Consider the following 8,092-nt stretch of genomic DNA (forward strand, 5'->3'; position numbering starts at 1 on the left):
ACCTGGGTGACTCAGTGGTTGAACTCCTGCGTTCGGCCCTGGTGTGATGCTGGAGTCCCAGGATCGAGTCCCATTTTGGGCAATCTTTGTGGAGCCTGCTTCTCCCTTGGCCTAGGTCTCTTCCTCTGTGTGTGTGTGTCTCATAAATAAATAGATAAAATCTTTAAAAAATATATCAAATTTTAATTATTTAAATATGAATTTTAGAGTTATTCATTCTTAATTTACTTATCCTTCATTCATTGCCAGGATACTGATAAAAGTCTCCAGTAACAGGCAGTTACAGTCATTTCTTTATTCAGGTTCTGGTCCTGATTCTGCAACTTGTTCTCCTCTTCTTAACCTTTAGAGCATCTCATTCCAAATTCAGGATAGTCAGGACACCTGGGTGGTTTGGTTGATTGAGTGTCTGCCTCTCGCTCAGATCAGGGTCTTGGGATCCTGAAATTGAGCATTGAGTTGGACTCCCTGCTCAGCAGCAAGTCTGTTTCTCCCTCTCCCTCTGTCCCTGCCCCCAGTCATGCTCTCTCTGTCTCTCCCTCAAATAAATAAATAAAATCTTCAAAATTCAGGATAGTGAACCAATACTTGACATGTGCTGTCTCCACCGAATCACATTATATTGTGATTTCCTGAGTTTCTTGATATACCATATTGTTCATGCCAGACTCATTAATTCAGTCTGTGTCATTATTGATATAACAGTTATATGTCTCTCAAAAATACTCTAGGTTTAGATGACAGATATAAACATGTAGGGGGGGAGCATTGTTCATTTCTTTGTATGTCTGTCTTATCTGTAAGAATATAGTAGCAGTTGTTAAGTTTTTTGTCATTCTTTTTATTAATATTACCCTTTCCTCATTCCATCTGGTCCTAGTACCTCTTATTTTTTACCCACCTCTTTCCTCTTTCCCCCTTCACCTCTCATTCCACCTATCCTTGTCTATTGTCACAGACAGGTTTCTGCCAGATGAGCCCTGTCACCTTGCCTCTGACAACATCTTAACAGGAAAAAAATCAAAGAGTCCTAGGGCTGCAGCTTCACTAAGGTCTTATTCAAGGATAAATGTTATTCTCTCATGACTACTATGTATGAGTTACACTTAACAGCTTAAAAATACTAAGTCAATTCCGTTTTATCTTAGGATGGCAATCAACTCGAACTTTTACCTTAAAACTGAAATTTGTATGATGGCCTAAATCCCATGGTACTAAATTGAAAACTAAGAAGAGCCAAAGAAGATAATATCTGCAAATTTTGCAGATAAAACGGATTACTATAAAGCTATGCCAAATATCTATTCAGTATATGTTACAAATTAGATGGGAGCCTATTCCAATAAACTCACACTGAGTAGCTTGAGAATAATGAAGACAAATAAGAAAAGGAACATTTGACTTGAAATAAATGTTCAGCCCAAAGTAGTCTCTTTGTTTTCCTTCTCCTTTTTTAAAGCATGTTTAAACTTGTATTAGCAGGCCTTAAAATAACCTTGGAGACATGAAATAATCATTGCTTTCAATGATGATTCTGTTGTGAAAAAAGAGAACTTTATTTATTCTTCTGTTCAAAAGACATTTATAGACTATCCTATCGATTCCTGTATTGTATCACAAAGACCTAATGATGAAAGAGATACAGTCTGTACCTCTGGGATGAGCTCATGGTGGGAAAGTACCTCAACCCAGTCTTGGGAGCTTACTGACTGTTTCCTAGAGGAAATAACATCTAAGCTAAACCCTGAAAGGATGAGAAGGAAATAAATTAATCCTATTCTTAGATCTTTTGAGATTCCACAACCTTGATAGTATTTCCCAGACATTTAAATATGGAGATGAGAGAGATAAATAAAAAAGTTCTTTTCTATTCAAAATCCATCACCCTGACCAACACTAACCAGCTGCTTTTCCTTCTTTGTAAAGCAGGAACAGATAAAAACAAGGACAAATTGGGGGAGAAAGTTAGAGATTCCTTGGACAGCTTTCTAGAGGAAGGTTATAACTAATTACAGAGGAGTTCTGTCCTAAAACACACACTCACACATGCACACACACACGTGCGTGCACGCACACACACACACACACTTTATTAACAGTCAAATACTCAGAAATTTCCAAAGCCAACTTAAAGAGAAGGAATTGAAAATTCAAATTAAATACTGGGCTCTGAAAGACAAATATACGAATGAATGGTTGATTCTACAACTACAGACCTTATAAAAAGAGAAAGGTTTTATTATTCAAAATTTTGATGTGTTCCTTCTGCTTCATTGTGGTTTTCTAAGTTACTTAAACTCATATTCAGGAAAATGAAAGCCATGTATACCGACAGATAATACGTATAGCTAGCCATAGAGTTAGTAGTATTAATAAGTCTTTTAGGAGTAAGTTCAGATTTTTAAATGCAAATGAAATTTTTGCAGACATCACCTCCACAACACTCCCCTGAAAGACCTCTTTGAACCTACCTAAAGATGCCTCCACAGATAGCTCAGTGACAGGGCAAAACTACAAATAAAAGATGATACCTAAAGAAGATGATGTTTAGAGAAATGGATCATTTTGTTGCCTAGGTAATCATCTATGATCATCCTGGATAGCTTATCCTGACTAATACATTGCTGTACCTGCAGTGCCCAGACTATGCCTAGCATAGAGCAAGACTCAATAATTTATAAGGATAGAGGAAATTGATGGAATGGAAGGCTTGTGTTAAAAGATTATTCATTTTGGTTTGTACATAAGGCATCTGCATGGGAGTGTAGGGGCTACATCTTGTACCTCATCTTCATTTCAGATGGCGTGGAAGAATTTGGAGACACTAAGGATCAAAGATTGCAGTGTTTGGTTTCTAGAACAACTGGCCTCAATAGAATGAGCCAATGGGACTTTGTGGAAAGAGAGGTGGTTAGAGAGAGAAACTTTTATGTAGGGATCATTAATTTTTAGAAACTCAGTGATAATAGGTTCAAAGTAGTAGGGAAGTTGAAATAGATAGTTGAGGTGCTTGAAGGACCACTGAGTTTTAAAGTCAGCAAAATGAATTTATTATGGGACAAAGAGTAAAACGACAAATTATTTGTTGAAATAATCCAGGATAAACTATCTATTACAACAGAAAAGCTCAAGTTTAAGTAGCTTTAATTGATGAAGATTTAGTTCTCATCTATATCACAATCCAGTGTAGGTCAACATGAGGGGATGGAGGTGGGCTTTAATCCACAATATCATTTAGAGTTCAGAGTTTCTTCCCTCTAGACTCTATGACCACTAGTGTCTCCAACCATTAGGAAATTTACAAGAATGGTTTTATAGGAGAGGCCTGGGGGTTCAATATCTCATTTCTACCTCTATTCTATTGTCCAGAAGTCTGTCACATGGCTCCACCTCACTGGCAGAGAGGCCTGGAAAGGTAGCCTTGAGTTCCCCCAAAAAGAGTAGATGGGTATGATGCACATCTAGCCAGTCTTTGCAACTGGTACTGAACAAAACAATGTTCTATAAATAGAAATGTCTGGAATATTAGAGAAATGTTTTAAAAATCCTAACATAAGGAAAATTTTAAGTAAAGTAAAATTAAAAGGTGAAACAATTTTGTAGCTCTTCATTCTGTATGTTTTGTGATTGAAATGGTTAAGATGAGACAGATCTGTCCTAATTCCTCAAGAAAAAGAAAATGAGAATTTTGCAGTGATCAGAGAATGAGTCATAAAGTCAAAGATCTCAGCCTGGCTCAGCCAGGTTTAATCACCATGTGTCCTCCGGCATGCTCTTTAAAACCTTAATTTCTATGCTTGTAATACAAGGGAGTTTGACGAAATATCTAAGGTGCTTTCCATTTCCAATATTTTCTGACTCTCAGATCCTAGTAGGATGTCATAGTGCTGAGGAGGGGAGCTGTGAGCTACAGGAAGGCTTATGTGTCCTATTATATCAACATAATGACTTCTTAAGTTGTGCATAAAAGATGAAGTTATGCACAACTCTATGAACAAATGGCCTATTTATAAGTTTATTCATCTGATAAGAATACTATAATTTGCCTTCTAACCTGCTTTGCTTATGTACTTTATGAAGAATTACTGCTGCTGGGTAATGTAGGAATCCCTGTGTGCCGTGTCATTAGTATAAATTATGCATTAGAAAAAAAATCCATTTATTCTATGAGCACAGGCCAAAATATCAAATTGAAGTTCAACGACATTACTGTTTTCTGGCACGACTAATCACAAATAATGAGCAATTTTATGAATCAATCTGTATATCAAATCAAAATAACTTTCAACTGACTCGCTCCACAAATCAGGGTTTAAGATTTACATTCCAAGTCATTACATATTCCATTTATATTCTGATGGAGACTCAGATTTATTTCAGAGATAGATATTCTACTCTTATAAAAGAATCATTTGATCATGATGATCTAATAAAAAGGCTGATACCTTACTTAGTTCCTTTCACAAACTCTTTCTTATTTCTCGTTTTACTTAAATTATTCCTTTAGGAAACCATATTTTAAAATATATTACTACTCTCTGAACTTTTCCCAATAAACTAAATAGTCAAATACTTCTGTGACATATATTTATAAAAATATTTATAAACAGGGGCGCCTGGGTGGCTCTGTAAGTAAAGCATCTGCCTTCGGCTCAGGTCATGATCCCAGCCAGAGTCCTAGCATGGAGCCCCAAGCTGGGCTCCCTGCTCAGCAGAGAGTCTGCTTCTCCCTCTCTCTCTGCCCCTCCCCCCACTCCTGCAAACATACATGCATACTCTCTCTTTGAAATAAATAAATAAAATCTTTTTTTAAAAAATATTTATAAACAGGGATCCCTGGGTGGCGCAGCGGTTTGGCGCCTGCCTTTGGCCCAGGGCGCGATCCTGGAGACCCGGGATCGAATCCCACATCGGGCTCCCGGTGCATGGAGCCTGCTTCTCCCTCTGCCTATGTCTCTGCCTCTCTCTCTCTCTCTCTCTGTGACTATCATAAATAAATTAAAAAAAATATTTATAAACAAAAACAATGCAATAGCAAAAACAAGTTATAAATTCTAAGTTTAATGATGAGACACAAAAAAATGTGAAACTCATAAAAAAAGTACTGGCATTTATTTAGTTTTCCTAATTTGGCTTAGACTTCACATAAAGAGATGCAATACTGTAATTTAGCCACTGGACTAAAAGAAGTCACCTAAGTTTCTATGCTAACAACACCACAAATCTAATGATTACAAAGTGAGTTTCATCACACATTTCTACAGTCTTTTAAAACATAGCCCAGAAAAGTGTATATGTGTACATTAGTTTTAAGTGACCGAATGATTTAATCCCCAACAATTTTCATAATATAATGAATAGCTTAGAAGATTAGATACCTGCTTCTTCCTTTAACGTGGTTGACTTCAAAAGATGCCCTTAGAAATGAAGAGAAAATTGCTTTAGATAATATATATTATCAAGGGAAAAATAAAATGAAATATGGAAAAAATAAAGTGGGATGGTTTAACCAGAGAAAATGTAAAAACTGAAGTAACTAAGACTTTAACTAATATTCCCCCCTACATTATTCACATTGCTTGACTCCTCACACTCACCCCCAATTCAGCAGCAATAGCACTCATTGCCTTGAAAAGAAGAGAAGATGTCTTCTTTCTGGCTTTTGAACTTCACAACCTTGGAATCAGAGGATAAAAGGGAAAAATTATTATTAAAAACAATCCATAAGAATCTTAGTAAAGCTAAAAGAAAAAAATTAACTAGAGAATAACAAAGTTTCCTAGGACTAGAGAAGGCAGAGGAGGAAGACCCTGCCTCAAAACCCAAGTACAGTTGCATTTGTGTGAGTCTCTACCCTAATTCCTGGGTTAAGCCTGAAGAAGCAGAAAAATTCCAAGGTTCTCCATCCCTTCTGTGGTGCTCACAGAGAGATAGCTATATGGGGTAGGTTATCAATCTTCAGATGGTATCCTAGAGATTTCTGTGACACTACAGGGCTCAGAAGCACAGAATGCTCCCTATACTCCCAAGAACTATTCCCAGAGAACCAGCTGCTTGGAAAGGACTAAGGAAGGACCCATGAATTACCACCAATGGCCAAAGTTCATTTCATCAAATGCTGATCTAGGCACCTGACACTAAAAAGACCTAGACGTGGTCTCCCAATGATTTGGTTCTATGAAAGTCTCCTGGAATTTATACTAAAAGGCATAAGTTAGTGAGAAGGAACATCGCACTGACAGAAATTATGGTTTACCTTTCCATTAAATTGAGTCTCACATTAGAACATATAATTCTTATTAAAAAATAAAGTTAATATTCTTGTCTAGCTTTATCTTTTAAACTGTGATTTGTACCTACTACAGGGGATAGACCCTGTCTGATTCTAAATTATTTCATGCATTGAACTCCAACAAGAGCCTAAGCAGGGGTGGTACAAGATTGAAGCAGATGCATGGTGGAGAGGTGCAATGATGACCCTGATGTAATTCTGCAGCTCGCCGTCTAACTCCATATCAGACCTACACATGTACTTTGATGTGCCTCTGGCTGGACTATGGCCAACCTTTGGTTTAAGTATCTTACAGACATTTTCTCCTTCCCCACTGCACCTTTCCTCATTGATAGGGTAAAGATGATGAACAAAGGTTTAGAAATTTACATAATCATTCAAGGCCACACAATTACTAGTGAGGATTTAAAACTGAGTCTCTGTGGCTCTGAAGCCCACACCACTTCCAACCTCCAGGCAGCCTCCAAAGGCAAAATTCAGGTATTTCTCAAGGAAATGCAACCGAAGGGAAAAAAAATACTAGAAGTAGATTTGAGGAGAATCCCTTTTTTTTTTTTTTTTTTCCAGAGTGTGTAAAAAGGGATTTCTGATTTTGTGGGTAGAATAATGTCAAGGCAGGATTTTTTTCCATTTACTCATTCATTGGTGGTTGCCAAACACCTATGATATATAAAGTACAGTACTCCGAATAAGGTTGTCCCCAGTATAGAAGCCACTCTATGCCAGAACCCTACTCAAGGTACATAGTAAGAACGATGAACACTACTCTTTCCCTCACTGCTTCTGACCAAAGTTGCTTCATAACACCTGGAAGGGAGCACAGAATGCACTCACTGCTCTAGGGAATGAGGACAGTCAATGACTTGTCTCCTAACCATTCTCCCTGCCTCTAGTCTCTCCCTTTCTCCCATCCATTCTTCATTCTTTCTACCAGGTGTATTAAATGTTTATAATACATATAACATTTTACCAGTTATTTACTTGTTTGCCAGATCCCATATGATGAAGTTCAGTCTTAGTATGAGTTTAAGGCCCTTTGATATTTTCCCTGACCTCCTTCCCTAACCTGTACTTCAGCTACATTATACTATTTTAACTTGTTTCCATTGTCTAAAGTGCCCTTCCTAACTTTCTATTTTGTGTATTCCTCAAATGTCCCTAAATTCTAATTTCTCTAGGAAATCTTTTAGGAGCCCTCTCTTTGCTTGTGAAATCACTAATTCCTTCCTCTGGTTCCATACAGCAATTCCTTCACATTTCTATAAAAACACTTACCACATTAGTTATGTCAAATGAGCAACAGTGATCAGAGGCAGAATTCAGAAGGGAAGAAAATCCACGGCACTGGAGGAGGAGAAGGTATCAGAGTTAGAAGAAAAGGAATGTATAAAGTCAGTAAATTCAGAGGAAGACATATAGGTCAGCAAGACCTGGTAGAAGAATAGATTAAAAATAAAAATTCAGAAAGATGGAGAAGCTAAAGATTATTTACAAACATATAGCCAGAAAAGTAAGGTACCCCAAGAATACTATTATATCACATGAAGCAGCTGGAGCTGAAATTCTTGGTAACAGACATATTAGTTATAGACAATTTTCTTGATAATAGACATTACCATGCCACTGACATTATAATGTGAAAAACCACATGAAAAATAAACTCATAATTAGAAGTGGAGCCATAAGCGCACCTGGGTAGCACAATCAGTTAAGTGATTGACTCTTGGTTTTAGCCCAGGATGTGATTTCAGGGTTGTGAGATGAGCCCTGCATCAGGCTTCATGCTCAGCATGGAGCCTG

At 37.3% G+C, this 8,092-nt stretch overlaps 1 long non-coding RNA gene across 1 annotated transcript; it reads right to left on the bottom strand.

Annotated features, from left to right (window-relative positions):
• Positions 1–291: 291 nt before the first annotated feature.
• Positions 292–7,637, bottom strand: LOC111093905. Its single transcript, XR_005383539.1, has 4 exons — positions 7,568–7,637; positions 5,598–5,676; positions 5,379–5,417; positions 292–441 (listed from the first exon to the last, which is right to left on the bottom strand). It is a non-coding gene; the product is annotated as an uncharacterized LOC111093905 (long non-coding RNA).
• Between the last annotated feature and the right edge of the window lie 455 nt (positions 7,638–8,092).

This window comes from Canis lupus, chromosome 34, assembly GCF_011100685.1.
Source record: "Canis lupus familiaris isolate Mischka breed German Shepherd chromosome 34, alternate assembly UU_Cfam_GSD_1.0, whole genome shotgun sequence".
NCBI classification, from domain to species: Eukaryota; Metazoa; Chordata; class Mammalia; order Carnivora; family Canidae; genus Canis; species Canis lupus.